A 22,252-nucleotide genomic window follows, 5' to 3' on the forward strand; every position below is an offset into this window, starting at 1 on the left:
CTCTCTCTCTCTCAAAAATAGATAAATAAACTTGAAAAAAGAAACTGTAAAAAGAGGGACACCAGGGTGCTCAGTTGGTTGAAAATCTCTTTTTTAAAAAATTTTTTGTTTATTTATTTATTTTTGACAGAGACAGAGTGTGAGCAGGGGAGGAGCAGAGAGAGAGAGAGACGCCAAATCTGAAGCAGGCTCCAGGCTCTGAGCTGTCAGCACAGAGCCTGAGGTGGGTTCAAACCCACAAACTGTGAGATCATGACCTGAGCTGAAGTTGGACAATTAACCGACTGAGCCTCCAAGGCACCCCTGGTCAGGTATTCTTTGAGTATACCTAGTATGACTTGAATCCTTTTACCCTTATTGGGACTTCTTTTATGATCTGGAATATAGACTATCTTGGCAAATATAACTTTGTGGAGGTTCTGAGTGCATTCTGAAAAGAATATGTATTCTACTATTGGGTGGAGTCTTCTATAAATGTGAAGGTACAAAGTTTATGTATGTAAAAACTGAACATGAGGGGCGCCTGGGTGACTTAGTCAGTTGAGCGTTGACATTGGCTCAGGTCATGATCTCCTGGTTTGTGGGTTCAAGCCCTGCATTGGGCTCTGTGCCGACAGCTCAGAGCCTGCAACCTGCTTCGGATTCTGTATCTCCCTCTCTCTCTGCCCTTCCCCTGCTGGCTCTCTCTCTCTGTCTCCCAAAAGTGACAAATAAACATGTAAAAATTTAAAGAAAAAACTGAAAATGAAATTGAACCAATATAAAAAAATTAGATTTTATTGTTCATTAGTGGGGTTTTTCCCCCCGTGTAAACTGCTGAAAATCACTACAAACATCTGATGAGGGGCGCCTGGGTGGCTCAGTCGGTTAGACATCCGGCTTCGGCTCAGGTCATGATCTCACGGTCCGTGAGTTCAAGCCCCGTGTCGGGCTCTATGCTGATAGCTCAGAGCCTGGAGCCTGTTTCAGATTCTGTGTCTCCCTCTCTCTCTTCCCCTCCCCTGTTCATGCCCTGTCTCTCTCTGTCTCAAAAATAAATAAATGTTAAAAAAAAATTTTTTTTAAAAACATCTGATGAAAATTATGGTTTGGACTGGTATAACCAGCCTTTAAGATGGTTCCCAATGATCCTCATTTCCTGTTATTTATGCCCTTGTATAGTCCCTTCCTACACTGAATCAGGGCTGATCTAAGTAACCAGTAGGATAATACAAAAGTGACAGTGTGTGACTTCAGAGGCTAGGTCATAAAAGGCACTACATCTTCTGCCTTGTCTCTTGAAACTCTCAGTCCATGGCATGAGGGTACTCAAGCAGCCTTGTAGAGAGACCCCAGTGGAGAGGAACAGTCCTCCAATCAACAAGTGGCAGTAACCTGCCAGTCACATCTGATCCTCCAACCTAGTTAAGTCTTCAAATGATTGATTACCACCTTTCAAGAGGCCCCCTAAGCCAGAACCACCTACCAAAGCCACAGCTGCATTCCTGACCCACAGAAATTGTGAGAGTTGATAAATAGTTACTGTTGTTCTAAGCCATTAGGTTTATTTCTTAATGTTTACTTACTGTTGAGAGAGAAAGAGAGAGAGAGAGAGAGAGACAGAGAGACAGAGTACAAGCCGGGGAGGGACAGAGAGAGAAGGAGACACAGAATCCAAAGCAGACTTCAGGCTCTGAGCTATCAGCACAGAGCCTGACGGAGGGCTCAAACCCATGAACTGCAGGGTCATGACCTGAACTGAAGTTGGATGCTCAACTGACTGAGACACCCACGGGCCCCTAAGCCACTAAGTTTTGAGCCATTTGTTATGAAATAATAATTTGAAAACCCTAATATTTATATGTTTTAAAGTAAACATTTTTAAAAAAATTTTAATGTTTATTTATTTTTGAGAGAGAGAGACACACAGAGTGTGAGTGGGGGAGGGGCAGAGAGAGAGGGAGACACAGAATCTCAAGCAGGCTCCAGGCCCTGAGCTGTCAGCACAGAGCCCGACATGGGCCTCAAACTCACAAACTGTGAGATCATCACCTGAGCTAAAGTCGGAAGCTTAACCAACTGATCCACCCAGGTGCCCCAAAGGAAATGTTTATTAAAAGACCACATTTAAGTTTTTGCTCAGTGTTCATTTCTTATGAGAGGTTTTCCTAGCCAACCTAGCTAAAAAAAGTACCTGTTCTCATGCTATCCCTTTTCCCTTTTTCCTCTTCGTATTTATACCTGAAAGTTGGTCATATGCATGTATTTGTGTGTCTGTGTCTTCACTAAAATAGAAGACCCGTGATGATAAGGACTCTTGTTCACTCCTGCCTCTGCCATCCAGAATGCTTATGATGCTGTCTGGTATATGATAAGCACTCAATAGATAATTGTTGAAAGAATGAATAAATGAATGATAAATAAGATTGTTAATGTCTTCATTCACCTTAATAGTATACTTGGACTCATTTCTGGGGTGGAGGTGGGAGTGATGGGCATATAGAGACTGAGCCATGAGCAAATTTGTACTATTTTTCATAATGTTTGCATTAGAATTATTACACCAAAAAATGTTTTAGGGATGCCTGAGTGGCTCAGTTAGTGAAATCAGCGTCTGACTCTTGAGTTCAGCTTAGGTCATGAGCTCAGGGTTCGTGAGTTAGAGCCTCACATCTGGCTCTGCGCTGACAGTGTGGAGCCTGCCTGGGATTCTCTGTCTCCCTCTCTCTCTGCCCCTCCCTCTCTCTCTTTCTCTCTCAAGGAAAAAAAAAAATCTTTGGGCTGCCTGGGTGGCTCAGTTGCTTAAGCATCTGACTTTGGCTCAGATCACGAATGCAGGGCTCATGGCTTGTGAGTTCCAACCTTGTGTCAGGCTCTCCCTCTCAATGCAGAGCCTGCTTGGGATCCTCTGTCTCCCACTCTCTCTGCCCCTCCCCCACGCACGCTCGCTCACATTCTGTCTCTCAAAAATAAATAAACATTAAAAAAAAGACATCAGTTTCTTGTAAGAGATAACATTAAAAAAATGTTTTACAAAATGAAAAAAAGTAATGTTTACACCTGTGTGTTTTTTTTTAATTCACTTTTCTTAAAAGGGCATTGTGGTAGGCAGCTTCTAAAATGGCCCCCCATGACTCCTGACTTGTGGTATTCATGTCCTAGTACGTCTATTCCCAGACTGAATTGGGCTGACTTGTGCAACCAACAGAATATTGCAGAAATTGATGTGGCTTCTGAGACTATATCATAAAAGACATAGAAAATTGTAAGTGGGCTATCTCATTACAGCTGAATTTCTTCACAAAAATAAAAAATGAAAAGGAGGCTATAACCCAAGTAAGTTTCTAAATGACTCATTTGTTATCCAAGCAAAGAAAGACATTTACTGCGGGCAAGTTCATTAAATCACATTTGATTGCACAGTCAAAGAAATATATCCAGAGAAAACAAAACTGTGAGAGTATTAGCCTTTCTGTTTGAACAGTTGCTCAGATTTGAAGACAGTGAGAACAACATCAATAATCAATTAAGAAGCAAAGTAAGTGATATCAACTCGATTTCCTGGACCCTCTTTTTTTCATAATGGCTTCTTTAGTTATAAATATCATACCATAACATTTACCTGTTTACAGTGTATAGTTCAGAGTTGTACACCATCATCAGAATAAATTTCTAAATATTTTTTATCACCCCAAAAAGAAACCCTGTCCCTATGAGCAGTTTTATTCATCTCCCTCCTAACCACCCAGTAGTTGGTAAGCTTACTAATCTTGTTTCGTCTCTAGATTTGCCTGTTGCAGGCATTTCATATAAATGGAACTACATCATATATTGTTTTATGGCTCACTTCTTTCACTTAGCACAATGTTTTCAAATTTCATCTATAGTGTAGCATGTATCAGTATTTCAGCTTTTAATTGCCAAATGATATTCTATTGTATGGACATACCACAATTGTCTATCCATTCATCAGTTGGACATTTGGATTGTTTTCTATCTTGTGACTATTATGAATACTGTTGCTATGAACATTGTGTACAAGTTTTTGTGTGGATATATGTTTTGAATTCTCTTGAGTATATACCAAGGAATGGAATTTCTGGGTCATATGACAACTTTATGCTTAATGTTTTGAGAAACCAACAGACTGTTTTCCAAAGCAGCTGTACCATCTTACAATCCCAACAGCAATCTGCAAATGTTCTAATTTCTCTACATTTTACCAACACTTGTAATTATCTGTCACTTTGATTATAATCATCCTCGTGAGTATGAAGCAGTATCACATTGTGGTTTTGATTTGCATTTCCTGAATGGCTAATGTGTCGGGTATTATCTCACGTGCTTATTGACCATTTGTATATCGTCTTTAAAGAAATGTTCATTCAGGTCTTCTGCCCATTTTTTAAAACCTGAGCATTTGTCTATTCTCACTTTCTTGATGCTGTTCTTTGAAACAAAGAAGTTTTTAATTTTGATGAAGCCTAGTTTATTTATTTTTCTTTCATTGCTTGTCTTTTGGGTGTCATATTGTTTTAAGGCTCCTGGACCCAATTCCAACCTGGGAGGGGTTCCCCATACCAAACACTAAGCAATTCTTGGGTATCTGGTGGATGTCTGAGACTTCAACTGAATTCTAACACTACCCTGAGATTGCATCAGATTCTACTCATTAAGGGCTCAGTCTTACAAGACTGCCCTCTGTCCCTCACTTCAGATGCCAGACACACGCCCTAGGCTGTTACTTGTGCTTCTGACCAACCAGCTATAGATTGTGGAGGTTCCAAACAATCTCCTCCTTAGATTCTTTTAATGTACTAGAGCCGCTTGGGGCACCTTGGTGGCTCAGTCAGTTAAGCGCCTGACTTCAACTCAGGTCATGCATGATCTTGCGGTTCATGAGTTCAAGCCCCACATTGGGCTCTGTGCTGACAGCTCAGAGCCTGGATCCTGCTTCAGATTCTGTCTCCCTCTCTCTGTCCTTCCCCCCGTTCACACTCTGTCTCTCTCTCTCAAAAATAAATAAACATTTAAATAATTAAAAAAATTAATATGCTAAAGCTGCTCACAGAACTCAGGGATATAGTTACTTTCACCATTTTATTAAAGAATATTATAAATGATATGAATCAACATCCAGATGAAGAGATACATAGGGCAAGGTATGGGCAAAGGGCATAGAGCTTCCATGCCTTCTTCTGGTGTGCCACTCTCCCCAATATCAAACCCAGAAGCTCTCAGAAACAGTCCCTTGAGGTTTTTATGGGGCCTTCACTGCATAGTCATGATTGATTAAGTCATTGGCCATTGGCTGATTGGTTGAGTGAGCGGTTGGGGGGTGGGGCTGACAGTTTCAACCTTCTAAATCACATAGTTGGTCCTCCTGGCAATCAGCCTCCATCCTTCGGTGAAGCCCAAAAGTTACCTCATTAATAAACAAAAGACACCTTTATCACTCTCAACACTTAGGGAATGCTAAGGGTTTTGGAAACTGTGAACCAGAACTGTGGCTATATAACTATATATATAGGAAATGCATTTTGGTCATTCACATATTAATACATTTAAATTATAAACCACAATACCACACATCTAATAAGCCATTACCTAATCCAAGTCTTAAAATTTTACGCTCATGTTTTATAGTTTTAGCTCTTACAATTAGGTCTGATTCATTTTGAGCTAATTTTTGTATATGGTGTGAAGTAGGGGTCCAAATTCATTCATTTGTAAAAGGAAATGCAGTTGTCCCAGCAGCCTTTGTTGAAAAGACTATTTTTTTTTAATTTGTGTTTTGTTTTGTGTTTTAAGTTTATTTTTTTATTTTGAGAGAGAACGAGTGGGGGAGGGGCAGAGAGAGAGGAAGAGAAAGAGAATCCCAACTCAGGGCTTGAACTCACGAACCATGACAATATGACCTGAGCTGAAGCCAAGAGTTGGACCTGAAGCCCTGAAGCCAAGAGTGTAACCTGAAGATGAGTTGGATAAGATGTGTTACAGCTGATAGTACCAATATATGAGGAGCAGAAAAATCTCAGTTGAACAGATTTACAAACCTTTTGAAAATGTAAGGTGTTTAAAGCCTTGTGGCAAATATTTGAATTTATCATGTGTTATTGAATAAACAATGCAACAGTGATCTTTATTTGCTCTTCTGCACTTAAGCATCATAAATTCCAGGATTTTTTTTTTTTTTTTTTTTTTTTTTTTTTTTTTTTTTTTTTTGGAAATAAACCTGCATAACCTGACCTGCTGCTACGACACAGCAAGTTGATGGCTTAGTAGTGGCAAAGTGTTGTTGTGATTGCTTGAGCTCAGGACACAGATGGAACTTTTCTTTAATTGATGTTAAGATAATAAAACATAAAGTTTAACATATTGGGGCGCCTGGGTGGCTCAGTCAGTTGAGTGTCCGACTCTTGGTTTCAGCTCAGGTCATGATCCCAGGGGTGTGGGATCGAGCCCCGTGTCAGGTTCCACACTGAGCGTGGGGCCTGCCTAAGATTCTCTCCCTCTCTTCCTTTGCCCCTCTTCCCAGTTCATACACTCTCTCTCTAAAATAAAAAAGGTAAAAAAATTTAACATCTTAACCATTTTTAACTGCACATTTCAGTGGTGTTAAGTATATGCCCACTGTTGCGCAACCATTACCACCATCACCAGTATCCCTCTGCAAACCTCATTTTATCTTGCAAAACTGAAACTCTATACCCATTAAACAAAAAATCCTCATTCTCCCCGCCCCCCACCCCAGCCCCTGGCAACCACCATTCTACTTTCTGTCTCTATGACTTTAACTACTCTTGGTACTCACATAAGTGGAATGATACAATACTTGTCTTTTTTGTGATTGGCTTATTTCATTTAGCATAACATCCTCAAGGTTCATCCATGTTATAGCATGTGTCAGAGTTTTCTTCCTTTTTAAAGTTGAATAATATCCTGTTGTGTAAACATAGCACATCTTGCTTATCCATTCATTCATCGATGGATTGTGAATAATGTTGTGAGTTGCAAGTTTTCATGAATGAGAACTGCCCTTGACCACCGTTGAACACAAAATAGTTTGGGAATTAGCTTTTACTGAAGACTCAGCAATGCTTCTTAATGAGTTCAACCTAAAATCACAAAGTAAATTGTTAATATGTGAAACTTCTTCCATAGTAAAGTTATTTCAGCAACAGTAACTTTTTTGGAGTACAAGTAATGTCAAATTGCTTCATACACTTCCTGTGCTGTCAGAAGTTACAAGGAGAAGTAAAATGTGCATTAGCACACACATTTGCCGCATGTATCTTTTCTGAGCTCAAACTGCATTCCCTACAGTGTTTTCTGGACTTCAGATGTAAAGGAAATTTTCATATTTCAAAATCCACTTAACCCTACGATTGAGACTCTCCCATTCAATCTTCAATTAGAGGTGATTGCTTCTCAATGTAATGATATATTCTAAGGCATAAATCAAGAGAAGAACCTAGTAAAAATCTATACATTTTTTCCAAAAAATGAATACTCTTGTTAATATCACATGCCAACAGATTGATATCAGCATTTAGCAGTACCTATCCGTGGGAAAAGATGTTTTCAAAAGTGAAATAGATAAAACTTCGTTACAGATCAGTATTAACAGAAGAATATTTGAAAGCACTTTTTTAAAAAGTTTATTTTGAAAGAGAGAGAGTGTTTGAATGTGAGTTGGGAGGGGCAGTGAGAGAGAGAGAGAGAGAGAGAGAGAGAGAATACCAAGCAGGCTTTGCACTGTCAGCACAGAGCCCAATGTGGGGCTTGAACTCATGAACCATATGATTATGACCTGAGCTAAAGTTGGTCACTTAACTGACTGAGCCACCCAGGTGCCCCTGAACATACTTTTTTTAAATGTAAGTTCCACACCCACCATGGGGCTTCAACTCGAGACCCCAGGATCAAGATTCACATGCTGTACCGATTGAGCCAGCCTGACACTCCTGAAAGCACTTTTTTTTTTTCAACTTTTTTTAAATTTTTTTTATTTTTGAGACAGAGAGAGACAGAGCATGAATGGGGGAGGGGCAGAGAGAGAGGGAGACACAGAATCGGAAACAGGCTCCAGGCTCCGAGCCATCAGCCCAGAGCCTGACGTGGGGCTCAAACTCACGGACCGCGAGATCGTGACCTGGCTGAAGTCGGACGCTTAACCGACTGCGCCACCCAGGCGCCCCTCCTGAAAGCACTTTTGACGATAGGAAACTCTAACTTTGAATCCTAATCAAGAGAAATGTTATCCTCACTCCCTAGCAAAAAATTATTATTCTCATCAGTAGACTTGAATTACAAAACTTGCTCAATTACTATACTTTGAACTTCATCAAAAACATTTATGGAAAAAATTAAATCTATTGTTATATACTTACATAAGATCCTTGATTTTGCCACTTGGCCTGCAAAGCCTAAACTATCAACTATCTCACCTTTATAGAAAAAGCTTGCCAACTCCAGAGTGAAAAGAAGGAGCTTAAAGATCAAGTCTTAGGGTACTTCTGCTTAGAAGTCAGGAAAAGGTAAAGGATCTCTTGCAAATGAGCCTGAAAAGCAGCAGCCAGGGGGGTAAGTGGGAAATTCTGTGAGTGGGGCATCTTAAAATATAAGAGAAGAAAATGTTTCAAACCAGAGAGAATGGTCAACTGTGTTAAATGCTACTAAGGTAAAGGCAAAGATTCAACTTTTGAATCTGGCAGTGTGGTCACTGTTGATGTTCTTGGTGAGTGGTTTCAGTGCATCGTAGTAGTGGACAAGACAGAAAGGAAAAGCTCCAGAAGATTAAATAGCACACCCAAAGTATTTAGCGTTGTGCCTACCACATAGTATGTAGAGTAATTATCGAACCAGATATTGTTGTTGGTACCTTGCCCATCTCCTCTCACCTCTACCATTTAAAAAAATTTTTTTAACGCTTATTCAGTTTTGAGAGAGAGAGACAGAGCACGAGTGGGGGAGGAGCAGAGAGAGAGACACACACACACACAGGATCCAAAGCAGGCTCCAGGCTCTGAGCTGTCAGCACAGAGCCCGATGCAGGGCTCGAACCCACTGACCACGAGATCATGATCTGAGGTGAAGTCATCTTCAACATAACTACGATTCAGGAACATTTTAACCAGAAAGAGAATAATTGCAAGAAGCTTTATTGTTCATTTCAGGAACTTCTCAAAATCCCTTTTAAATGAACACAAAATTGCTCAACTTTTCAGTAGATGATCTTATTTTCTAACTTTTTTTTTTCTCATAGTACTGAATCTTTTCTATTTTTGCAGTAGATGAATTTAGATGATGGCCTACACTGTGTGATAAGCCAAATAGTGGCCCTCAGAAGATGTTCATGTACAAATCCCTGGAATCTTTCAATATGCCATGTTAAATGACAAAGGGAAGTAGGGTCAGATAGAATTAAATTGCTAATTCAGTTGACCTTAAAATAGGGAGATGATTCTGGATTATCTGAGTTGGCACACAGCAATCACAGGCATTCTCAAAATAGAAGAGGGAGACAGAATAGGAAGAGTGATGTGATTTAAGAAAGTACTCAACCAGCAATTGCTGACTTTGAAGCAATTTGAAGGTGAACAGGGGCACAAGCCAAGGGGTGTGGACATTCTCTAAAGGTTGGAAAAGGCAAAGAAAGGGATCGCCTCCTAGAGCCTACAAAAAGAAGCAGTCTTGCCAATACCTTGGTCCTAACCCAACAAGACCTGTATCAGACTTATGACTTACAAAATTATAAGATGATAAATTTGTGTTACTTTAAGTCCCTAAGTTTGTGGTGGTTTGTTATGGCAGCAATAATTAATATACTCTCCAAGACTCTTAAAAATCTTTGCTGTATCCACTAATCCTAACCTATTAGATCATGAATCTCACCAAACTCTAATCAAGCCTCTGAACTGAAAAGCCCCCCAAACTGATAAATATCGCAACTTCCCTGCTCGGAATGCTACTGAATGTTACTGAGACTGTCGGGGTACTGGTCTCTCTTACCAGTAAATGATAAACTCAGCTTTGCCTTATCACCACATTGTTTGGGTGGTATTTTTGGAGAAGAGCATTTAACAATTGTTTTATCCATGTGCCTAGAATAGTACCTGATATATGTAGGTGTTACATATATGTAACGTATACGTTACATGTTTGATACATAATGAATAAATTACGAGTTTCTAAAATAACATGGAATAATATTTGTGTAGATGAAATTGTGACTTGGTATTTCCTATACATAGATGTGACTTTCAGAAAATAATTTTAGGGATGCCTGGCTGGCTCAGTTAGTAGAGCATGTGACTCTTAATTTGGGGGTTGTGAGTTCGAGCTCCACATTTGGTGTAGAGAGTACTTAAAAATAAAATCTTTTTAAAAAACACATTAATTAAAAAAAAGGGGTAAGTTTTAAAGTCTGAATGAAATCTTGCACATGGATCAGCACATTTATATCAGCTTTATTCATTATCATTAAAAAATGGAAACTCAAATGTCCAACTCATGCATGGTTAAACAAACGAGGTTATATCCATATAATAGATTACTACTTAGCAATAAATGGGAATAAATTACTAATACATGCAACAACAATGCTGAATCTCAAAGGCATTATGCTAAGTGAAAGAAGCCAGACTTAAAAGGCTACATACTGTATGGTTCCATTTATGTCATATTCTGGAAAAGATAAAATTTTAGAGACAAGAAAGCATATGAATGGTTGCCAGGAACCCAGGTTGAGGTGAGGGGTTCATTATAAAGGAGAACAAGAGAATGTTTTGGTGTAATGGAAATGTTCTATGTCCTGATTGTAGTGGTAGTTTATATAATTGTACACATTAAAAAATATGCATTTTCTTTTTTTAAAATTTTTAATGTTTTTTATTTTATTTTTTGAGAGAGAGGGAATGTGAACAGGGCTGGGGCAGAGAGAGAGGGAGACACAGAATCCTAAGCAGGCTCCAGGCTCTGAGCTGTCAGCAAGAGTCCGACATGGGACTCAAATCCACGAATGTGAGATCATGACCTCAGCTGAAGTTGAAAGCTCAAGTGACTGACCCACCCAGACACCCTTGCATTTTCTTGTTTGTGAATTATAAAACACAGAAATCTACTCAGAATTGCTACTGAACAATATATGTTGAATACTTTATTATTTTTTTTTTTTACGTTTATTTATTTTTGAGACAGAGAGAGACAAAGCATGAACGGGGGAGGGGCAGAGAGAGAGGGAGACACAGAATTGGAAGCAGGCTCCAGGCTCGGAGCCATCAGCCCAGAGCCCGACGCGGGGCTCGAACTCACGGACCGCGAGATCCTGACCTGAGCTGAAGTCGGACGCTCAACCGACTGAGCCACCCAGGCGCCCCTATGTTGAATACTTTAAAATCTTGCATGTTAATAAAACAATCATACATTTCTGGGGTGCCTGGGTGGCTCAGTAGGTTAAGCATCTGACTTTGGCTCAGGTCATGATCTCACAGCTAGTGAGTTCAATCCCCGTGTCAGGCTCTATGCTGACAGCTCAGAACCTGGACCCTGCTTCAGATCTGTGTCTCCCTCGCTCTCTGCCCCTCCCCCACTCACACTCGGTCTCTCTCGAAACTAAAAATAAAATAAAATAAAACAACCATACATTTCTTTCATTTTTTTTTCTCTTATAGCTTTATGGTCAGTATTTTCTACTATTTCTTTATTCTGTGCAGTTGACTTACATTGTTCTGGAACATGAAAATAGAGACATTCACTTTGTTAAAATTGATGCATCTGATTAAATGACAAATAACATTTATTCCAAAATAAGTTAAGGAAACCTCTTGTAAAGTTTATTAAATATCAATTTGCATCTTCATACTTCTTTAATTATTGTGTAAAATGACAACCTTTCTTTTACTTCTCTCCATCCCCACTACCTTCCAATATAACCTTGTAAATCTTCCAAGGCAAAACTTGAAAGAAAGCAAATAAAAAAATTGGCACAACTTCTGCGGAGGACAATTTGACAGTATCTATCAAAGTTAAAAGTACCTTTTGATCTAAAGGTTCCAGGGTAAGGATTTACGTATTAGTTGCCCATCGTATGGGGTAATTAGTTATCAGTTACAGCCTAGTTTGTAATAGCTTTGGCTTGGCAACAACCTAAATGCCCACTTATAGGGGACTAAATAAATATTTGCATACAATGGAAATACTGCCGCTGGGAAGAATGAAGCAGTTCTTCATGTAGTGATAAGCGATGATGGCTAGAAGCAGAAAAACGTTCACCTTTAGCCCAGAAGGCTGACCTATAGCTTACATGGTTTCGATAAGGATCAAACATGCACTGACTCCTGAATTCTTAAAGCGTCTCATGAGTGCCTGTAAATCTCACCAACAGTTAATATTGAGGTGAATGTTAAGCACCAGAGAAATCTTCTGAAACTAGTTTTAGGAGTAGAAATTCGAGGAAGACATTTATGACCTAATACTCCCTGCAGCTCCCCTCCCCCTTGAGCACTAAGCATGTAGCCACTGCCTTCATACAGCAAAGGTACAGCTCTTTCTGCCCACAGGTTCTGACCCCAGGTTGTAATAAAAGCACCTTCTTGCACCAAAAGCCTCTCAAGAATTCTTTGTTGGCTTGTGGCCCCACATCCATATGGAAGGATACCCAGGATATTTTAAGTGAGAAAAGGAAGGAACTTAACAGTATATATAGTACATTATCTTTCCTGTAAAAAGTATGTTATCACTATATTTTCATGTTTATTTATAACATATCTTGGGAGGGATACACTAGAAAATGCCAAATGATTGCCTCCAGGACTACCATAGTTAAAGGGCAGGGATGGGAGGAGTAATTATTTTTCCTCTATTTCATCACAGTTCTTTTTGAGTTTTGCACTAATAATTTCCTCATCTATAGAGATACATAGATAATATCTATATAGATATAAAGAGTGAGGCTTAAAAATAATAGGTGGTCAGTTAAGAATTTTAAAAAGGAAAAATTATACTTTTATTGATGCTGAATTACCAGTGTTAAGGGCTGACAAAAACATTTTCATATGCACATTCCTTATAAGAGTTTATCATAAAGCTCCTCAAAAACCTTGCACCTTACCAAAAGCAATCTTTAACACGCTTTTTTCTAAATTAGTTGGTAGAAAGTAACCTCCCACCCCCTTCACGCTCCTCCCAGCTTCCTGAGGCTTCTGCACAGAAAGAAAACAAGTAAGAGGCAAGAGATTATAAAGTGTTCTTCCAATGGTGAACCAGAGGTAGTGTCTCTGAACAGTTACCAAACTGCGTTCCATGAGACCCTTTGAAAATCCTGTCTGGTCTATAACTATTATTTTACTCTCAATTAAATTATAGTTTGCCCTGACTGGCAGAATGTTAAGAGATGAAGGAAAGCGTTGAAAATGATATCCTGAAGAACAGTATTACTGGCAGAAAATGTTTGGATGACGAACAGAAAGGGCTGGAGAGCCTTCATGGAAGAAGTTCAAGCGTGGTTCTAAGCATCCTCCTGCAGTAAGTCCCTGGAGACTTCCTTTCTCCGCCGACCTGTTGAGGGCCGGGGACTCCGGGCATCAACGTCAGCACCGGGAAGTCGGTCGAAGGGGCTTCGGGTTCGCCAGATCCTCGCCAGGGGCGCACGACCTGACCCCCCGCCCCTCACCTGAGTCCCAGAACCGGTAGACCCGGCTCGGCCCGTCCCCGGTAGCGGCTACGTGCACAGAAGGGTGTGCGCGTCGCGGATCTGCAGGCCGGGTCCTGCCCGGCGGCCCTGCCCTGTGCGGCCGCCGGGCCTAGGAGGTCGGGTCTAAGCCACCGGGGTCGGTGCTCCGCCCGTCCGGCGTCGTCCGACCCCCACAGCCGCGCACGTCACGGCCCCCGTGTCGCCTCCGGTCACCGCAGGCCCAGCAGGGCCCCGCTTTTCTGGCGGGGCGGGGCGCGGCGTCGCCACGTGACGCCTCGCCCCCGCCCGGCCCTGATCACATGGGTGGCACGGCCGCTGCGTCAGTCACCGTCCTGGCTGCGGGAGTCGAGCCGCCGTCGCCGCCGCTGCCAGCGGACGGGGCGGGGATCCCGGTGCCAGGTCTTCGTCGGCCCGCCCCTGCCGCCTCAGTCGGCCGTCCCGGGCTGGGCCCGACCGTCATGGAGCGGGGCGGGACCTCCGCCTGTTCCGTGTGAGGCGCGTCGCCACCGCCCCCGCCTGCGCCTTTCCAGACCTGCCGAACCCCCGCCGCCGCCCGGAGTTCCTCGTCCTTGGCAGTCTGTCGCCGCCCCCGGGCGGGCTCGAATGCGCGTCCGGTGAAGGTGCAGGCCCGGCGCCGCCGCTGCCGCAGTTGGGAGATGGTTTGGGCCTAGCGGAGCAGGGATTGGAGGTGAGCGGGGCCGACTGACTGACGGAGGGCCGGGCCGGGCCGGGCCGGGCCTGGCCGCGGGGTGCGGGGTGGGGGTGGGGAGACGGTGAACTGGGTCCGCCTTGGGGGCTCGGGAGACCCTTCAGGCCGGGGCTGCTCGATCCGGCTTCGCCCTTCTTCTTTCCGTTTCACCCCCACCCCCGGCCTCGGAAAAAAAAACAAAACAAAAAAACACATAAGGCTAACCATCCTAACAAAAATTTCCAGAAATCCATCTTTTCACTGTTTCTCCTTTCCGCTTTCGTTTCTTAATCCATTCCAGCCCTCAGAAAATTTAGCGACAGATTCGTGATTTTTTAATATCCTTTTCAGTTTCAAGTTATTTGTAGAGAAAATAGGCCTAGATTTCTGGCTATCATTACCCAACTAGTTCTCGCTTTCCTTCTCGCGATCCTGCGCACGTCTCTCCCCCTCTCTCTCTCGCTCTTTCTCCCTCTCCCTCTCTCTCTCCCCCCCACCTCTGCAAAAAAAAAAAAAAAAAAAAAAAAAGGAAAAAAATTTCCACGTTCGGCTAGCGAAGGGGATTGACTAAAAATGGGAATGTGGGGGTGTAATACTTGAATAGCCGCCCCCCCCCCCCCCCCGCCCCTAACTTCGCAGTCGGTCTGTTACCTAGTTATCCCGATAGCTCGGGTTTGGATATTGATGTTTAGGCCTTTCCTCCAGCTGCCTGTGCCCGGGGTTAATCTCGTAATTGACGTCAGTGCTTTGTTCCTTCCACTTTGCTGTTCCTTCCACTCTTTGAGGGTGGATCTTGGGGTATAGGAGTTTAGGACTATCCTTACTGCTTTTTCTCTGACAGTGGTTATCATTTATAGGAAGTTGAAAGTACAAATCTGAAATGCTCGTGTATGGAGTTGCACTAAGACGAAGAGTTCCATTTAGGGTTCTTCTCGTAGTCAGTTGCCATTCAGAGTGGCTTTACGGAAATTTTAAACTAAGGCCATTCTCTTTTTCAGTGACCGGTATGTCTTGAGGGAACCTAAGCAATAAGTGCTTGTGAATAAGATATTTGCAAATGTGACGTTTAAGATACGTGTTGATTTTTAGGACTCATGTGTTTAAAAAAAGCTCAAAGCTTTGTTTCCATATTGATTCTGCAAAGCTTTGTGAAGTGCTTTTGTTATTTTACTGTACTTTGATTTATCAAAATTGAAATATTTATGTGAATTTTCTTAATTTGGCGTTTGATAAGAACCTTTGTGGCCTGCGAATCTGCCTGGATCTTCTTTGGTTATATGTGCATAAAGACGTGTTGGCAAGTGGCCACTTGTCTTTTAACAAAGCTGGCTTCTTTAAATTTTTCTGGTTTATTTTCCTTATTCATCACTGCATTTTTCAGTCTCTAAACATTAAAAAAAATCCTCCAGAAGTTATTTTTAATGATCTTTTAGAGTCAGTTTACCTGGGAGCAGTGATTTTTCTTTTTTTTTAAATATCAGCAGTTTCATTCAGTTTGTGGTGGCTTGTATGCTGATGACTTTGGGTTTTGTTAGCTCTGCAGGAACAGTAGGCAAATTCTACTTTAACTATAAGTTTGCATCAGGTGTGGACAAGATAGGAGGTCTGTGAATGACCCAACCTTTACTGTGTGGTTTACACACACACACACACACACACACACACACTCACAAAGAGCTTAGCTGTATTAATTGGAAAGCACTCCACAGTTTTGGGGTGTAGAGATGATTGTACAGTGCTTTGGTAAAGCTCTGTAATTAAGAATTCCTAAAGATAGAATATTTTCATTCAGATTACTTTCTCTTTGTCAGATGACATACATTCTCTGTGCTCTTGAATTGTATGCCTTTTGTAATAGCTGATATATTCTCCTTTTGTATTGTAATTTTCTGATAGGTCTCTTGTAGTGTGTTTAGAACAAGAGCTATGTTTATATCTCTCCAGTATCATCAGTATTTTACACAATTGTTAGATTGAATGTGAATGTGATATCCAATCTAAGTTTTCACAAAGGGATTATCTAAAGAAAACTGTATGAGCAAATGATCAATATTTGAAGGGGAGAAAGTAACTATCAGCTACAGAAGATGACAGAAGGTGAAGGCTTCTAAAAGTTATATATCTTACCTTTTTTGAAGAGCTAAGGTAAATGTCATACTTTATGTGTACCTGAGAGGAACAAAGAAAACAGGTATTTCTTCTTTTGGGCCATCTACTGGTTTAGAATGGAGTCCAAAATGTATGAGGCCTTTTCTTTGTAGTATTTTTCATAAAATCAAAGAAGTATTCTTACAGGTATTAAAGGCACACGCGGACAGTGACCCAGAAGTACGGTACATATTGTAAAAGTTGATGACTTAGGTTTTATTTTTTACTTTAGCTCTATTCTCCAGGTATTTTATTATAAAAACTTTTTTTAGGTCAACCGTACTCAAATTAAAAAAATTCTTTTTGGGGCGCCTGGGTGGCGCAGTCGGTTAAGCGTCCGCCTTCAGCCAGGTCACGATCTCGCGGTCCGTGAGTTCGAGCCCCGCGTCAGGCTCTGGGCTGATGGCTCGGAGCCTGGAGCCTGTTTCCGATTCTGTGTCTCCCTCTCTCTCTCTGCCCCTCCCCCGTTCATGCTCTGTCTCTCTCTGTCCCAAAAATAAATTAAAAAGTTGAAAAAAAAAATTAAAAAAAAAAATTCTTTTTAACTTTCCTATGTCATGTAAAGGTTTCCCAGCTTTTGAACTCCCAGCCCTCATTATATTTTACCCATTTCCTTTTTCGTTTCCTCTGATAAGTTGGAACGATTATATTTGATTTCTGGGAGGGTGTGTGCCAGTGTCGGTAAGTGTGAAACGAGGTGTAGTCAGTGATTAAAGCTAACCAGACCTGTTACTTTGGTGCTTTTTCCTTTGGTTCAAGCAGGTACCACTACCTGTAACTTTTTATACTGAATATCTTGGTTGCTTGAAGTGATAACTCTAGTAAATGGAAGAGGACATGATAAACACGACCGTTATGGAGTTTTGGCTGATCATCTGCATTCCTGTCTGTCTTGATGTTCATTTTCACTAGCATCACATCCTGAGAATTTTAATGGTATTGGCACACAGAAAATATTAGAACCAGTGAATTCATTTCCAAAATATTACAAAAACATTTTAATATTGAGACTACTTATTAATCCTGTTTTTTTTAATGTTTATTTTTGAGACAGAAAGAGAGAGTGAGAGTGCAGGGGAGGGGCAGAGAGAGAGGGAGACACAAAATCTGAAGCAGGCTGCAGGCTCTGGGCGATCAGTACAGAGCCCGATGCAGGGCTCAAACCTATGAACCTTGCTGAAGTTGGACGCTTAACCAACTGAGCCACCCAGACACTCCTTAATTCTCTCTCTCTTTTTTTTAAATCTTATTTATTTTGAGAGAGAGGACTAGAGAGAGAGTGTGTGATGCAAGCTCGCACACAAGCAGGAGAGGGGCAAAGAAAGAATCCTAAGTAGGTTCAGCCCTCCCAGAGCAGAGCCCAATGCAAGGATCCATCCCATGAACCTGGAGATCATGACCTGAGCTGAAATCAGGAGTTGGATGCCTAATCAACTGCACCACCCAGCCTAATTCTGTTTTTGAACAAAGAAATTTTATTTAAAATCAACTTTCAAATGGCTAAAATACAAAACTCAAGAAACAAGTATTGGTGAAAATGTGGAGAAAAAAGAATCCTTATGCACTGTTGGTGGAATTTCAAACTGGTGCAGCCACCGTGGAAGACTGTTTCCTTAAAAAATTGAAAATAGAACTACCCTGCAATCCAATAATCACACTACTGGGTATTTACCCCAAAACTTTGAAAACACTAATTTTGAGGGATACATGCATCCCTGTGTTTATTGCAGCATTATTTGCAATAGCCAACTATGGAAGCACCTCAAGTGTCCATCAATAGATAAATGGATAAAGAAGATCGGTATATATATATATATATATATATATATATATATATATATATATACACACACACACACACACAATGGAGTACTATTCAGCCATAAAAAAGAATGAAATCTTGCCATTTGCAACAACAGTACGGATGGATCTAGAGAATATGATGCTAAGTGAAATAAGCCAGAGAAAGACAGATAGCATATGATTCCTATGTGGAATTTAAGAAACAAAACAAACGAAGGAAAGAAAAAAGAGACAAGCCAAAAAATAGACTCAACTACAGAGAACAAACAGATGGTTACCAGAAGGGAGGTGGGTGGCAGGAATGGGTGAAAAAGGTGAAGGACATTAGGAATGCACTTGAAAAAAAAATTTTTTTTTAAATATAATTCCAGTATAGTTGACACAGTGCAATTGTCTTGATGAGCTCTAAGTAACATATGGAACTGTTGGATCACTATATTGTATACCTGAAACTAATATAGCAGTGTATGTTAATGACACTGGAATTTAAAAAAAAGTAGATATAGTCAAAAAATAAAAAAAAAAATGAAATCTACCTGCTTCATCATGTATATATTTTATTAAAAAATCTGTAACCTGAGGAATGTTCTGAGGGAAGGTAATTTTACCTCTTTTGTGGTGCCAAATGAACCATGGCGGTGGCTTTTAGGAGGGTAGACAAAGCTTATTATTGGGTACCATTTTAAACTATTTTTATAATTTCCTAGGATAGGTAAAAGAACCTTGTGCATTGTTTTTCCAGAGTTGTAGGTGTGTGGCAGGGGAAATCAGGGATTGACACGAATACATTGCTCTGGAAAGCCAGTATGGTTTGACTACCCATATATTGTCATGATCTACCTTGGGACTGTGCTACTCGAGGCTACTTTAGGACTGAATGGGTCTCGCATGATTTTGTTAAGTTAGAGCTGGCTAGTGAGTTACAGTTTTTCACTTTGACTTTTTCTTTTCTTGTCATTATGGTAGCGACAGTTTTATGGAGAGGTGAGTATAGGCCAGTGCTTTGCATTGACAGGACTTCTCACCTCTTTGCAATTGCTTCCATTTCTTCCATCTAAAATACCACTTTTCCTCTCTTGTTCCCTACCCTGTTAAAATTTCACTGTCTGTTAAGGCACAGTGGAAGTACCATTGTCTTCCTAAAGTTTTCCATGATTCCTTTGGATACTCCAACTGGGACCTACCTTTTTTGAATCCCTGCATCACTTTGTATCTTCCTTACTTGTTATGTTAACTAGGGGACTGTACCCTGCTGAGTGACATCTGGCACCATGTATCAGGGAAGACATACTGGTAAAATAAGGACTGTGTAATACTATTTCCTTATATATCTCTAAAAAATAAGGATTAAAACAATAATCCAACTTTTCAGTAAAGAAGTTAATACTAATTCCTTAGTGTCATCACATATTTAGTCAGTCTTCAGATTTCTCTGATTTTTGCACTTACTCATTTCTATACAATTGGGTTGATAAAGAAGCCATGTTTTTTGCCCTATGAGATTTCTCACAGTCTAAATAGTGCTGGCTGCATCCCTGTGGTATTATGTAGTATGTTCCTCAGTCCCTTGTTTTTTCTGTATATAGTAGTTACGTTTAGAAGCTTGATCCAATTGAAGCTTGACTTTTTATTTCATTTTTTTAATGTTTATTTATTTTGAAAGAGGGTGAGCCAGGAAGAGGGCAGATGCCTAACCAAGGCCACCCAGGCACCCCTTGAATTTTTATTTTGACTTTGTGTTTTTAAAATTTATTTTGAGAGATAGAGAGCAAATGCGTGAGGGGCAAAGAGAGAGGGAGAAAGAGAATCCCAAGCAGGCTCTGCACTGTCAGTGAGGCGGGGCTTGAACCCATGAATGGCAAGGTCATGACCTGAGCCTAAATCAAGAGTTGGATGCTTAACTGAGTCACCCAGGTGCCCCTGAATTTTTATTTTTATTTATTTATTTATTTATTTATTTATTTATTTTTAAAGTTTATTTTCAGAGAGAGAGAGAGAGAGAGAGAGAGAACAAGTTGAGGAGGGGCAGAGAGGGAGGGAGAGAGAACATCCCAAGCAGACTCCACACCATCAGTTCAGAGCCTGATGCAGGGCTCTTTCCCATGAACCATGAGATCATGACCTGAGTGGAAATCAAGAGTGGGAGGCTCAACCAACTGAGCCAACCAGGCACCCTCTGAATTTTTACTTTTAAATAAACTGTGTTCAAAATGGGGTTTGAACTCACGACCCCAAGATCGAGAGTTGCATGCTCTACTAACTGAGTCAGGCACCCCAAGGCTTGAATTTTTTTTTAAATGGCAAGATTACTTCATGGGTAGTGTTGTGTACTTTCTCTGCAGTCTTTTTTTTTTTTTTTTTTTTAATGTTTATTATTTTGAGAGAGAGACAGAGTGCAACCTGGGGAGGGGCAGAGAGAGGGAGACGCAGAATTTGAAGCAGGCTCCAGGCTCTGAGTTGTCAGTACAGAGCTCCACACAGGGCTTGAACTCAGGAGCTGTGAGATCATGACTTGAGCCTAAGTCAGATCCTTAGCAGATTGAGCCACCCAAGTGCCCTGTTTTGTTTTGTTTTGTTTAATGTTTTTATTTTTGAGAGAGTGTGGAGAGCACAAGCTGGGGAGGAGCAGAGAGAGGGGTACAGAGGATCTGGAGGGAAGCAGGCTCTGTGCTGACAGCAGAGAGCCCAGTATGGGACTTGAACTCACAAATAGTGAAATCATGACCTGAGCTGAAGTCCCACTTGCTACTAACTGAGCCACCCAGGTGCCCCTCCTCTGCACTCTTAAACTTTATGCCTGTCTTCTCATCCTGTTTGTGAAATTGCTCTTGCCAAGGCCGCCTGTGACTTCTTTATTGCCAAATTATATAGTTACTGCTTACTCCTTTATCTCTTTGTCTACTTACTTTTGTTAACCATTTTCTCCTTGATACTGTTTTCTTCCTGGACTCTTACAACTTTGTCCCTTTCTTCCTACCAGTTGTGTTCTTGCAGACTTAGTTCTCTGCTAATGCTTTGATATTGAAAGTTCTTGATTTTAGCCTTGGCCTTCGTTGTTTTTTTTTTTTTTTTTAATTTTTTTTTTTTTTTAGTGTTTGTTTATTTTTGACAGAGAGAGAGAGAGAGACAGAGCATGAGCGGGGGAGGGGCAGAGAGCAAGGGAGACACAGAATCCGAAGCAAACTCCAGGCTTCCAGCTGTCAGCTATCAGCACAGAGCTGGACGTGGGGCTCGAACTCACAGACCGCAAAATCATGACCTGAGCCGAAGTCAGACACTCAACCAACTGAGCCATCCAGGCACCCCCTAGCCTTGGGCTTTTGTTTTCACTCTTCTGGATGATCGCATCCATTTGTATAGCTTCAGCTATCATCTCTTAAGTGTTTTGTGGGAACCAGAACTCTTATTCAACTGAATACCTTCCTTTGGATTGTTTAGTAGGCACTTTGTTTTGGTTAGGCGAGTGACACATATCTAACTTAAACTAAAAAGAACTTGTTGAGAACATACCACATATCCCATGAATTGTAAGAAAGGCAATCAACCCACTAGAGGACAGCTAGAACTCAGGAGCAGCTGGATCCAGGGGCTGCAGATGTGGTTAGGAGTATCTCTTTATTACTCTCTAGATGTTCTTTCTCTATTCAGTTCGCCCTTGCTGCAGATGAAATTTAACACTTAACTAATACCTTTTGAGTTTTAAATTTTATATCTGCTGCTATCAGAGAGAGGCTGCCTTGATTCTCAATCTCAATTCCAGGAAAAGGATTCATTTGGTGATCTGTCCACCTGTGGAGCACAACTTTGGCTAGGGAGCTACATTGTAATAACATGTTCTAACTGGGGCACCTGGGTGGCTCAGTCATTCAAGCTTCCAACTCTTGGATTTGATTCTTGGTTTTAGCTCAGGTCATGATCTCATGGTTTGTAAGATTCTT

At 41.0% G+C, this 22,252-nt stretch overlaps 1 protein-coding gene and 2 long non-coding RNA genes across 4 annotated transcripts in view; 2 read left to right on the forward strand and 1 right to left on the reverse strand.

Moving 5' to 3' along the window:
* Window positions 1-1,074: 1,074 nt before the first annotated feature.
* LOC131515966 (uncharacterized) lies at window positions 1,075-8,688 on the forward strand. Its single transcript, XR_009263773.1, has 2 exons — window positions 1,075-1,500; window positions 8,438-8,688. It is a non-coding gene; the product is annotated as an uncharacterized LOC131515966 (long non-coding RNA).
* Window positions 8,689-11,790: 3,102 nt separating this feature from the next.
* LOC131516016 (uncharacterized) lies at window positions 11,791-15,134 on the reverse strand. The gene is made up of 2 exons (XR_009263808.1): window positions 15,015-15,134; window positions 11,791-14,547 (listed from the first exon to the last, which is right to left on the reverse strand). It is a non-coding gene; the product is annotated as an uncharacterized LOC131516016 (long non-coding RNA).
* AFF4 (ALF transcription elongation factor 4) overlaps window positions 13,999-22,252 on the forward strand; it is a 97,838-nt gene continuing 89,584 nt past the window's right edge. The window contains exon 1 of one of the 2 annotated variants that reach the window (XM_058736485.1): window positions 13,999-14,363. The gene's annotated coding sequence lies outside the window, so the exon portion shown is untranslated. The remainder of the gene's footprint in view (window positions 14,364-22,252) is intronic. The other variant, XM_058736465.1, reaches the window with a different exon arrangement.

This window comes from Neofelis nebulosa, chromosome 1 (genome assembly GCF_028018385.1).
Source record: "Neofelis nebulosa isolate mNeoNeb1 chromosome 1, mNeoNeb1.pri, whole genome shotgun sequence".
NCBI classification, from domain to species: Eukaryota; Metazoa; Chordata; class Mammalia; order Carnivora; family Felidae; genus Neofelis; species Neofelis nebulosa.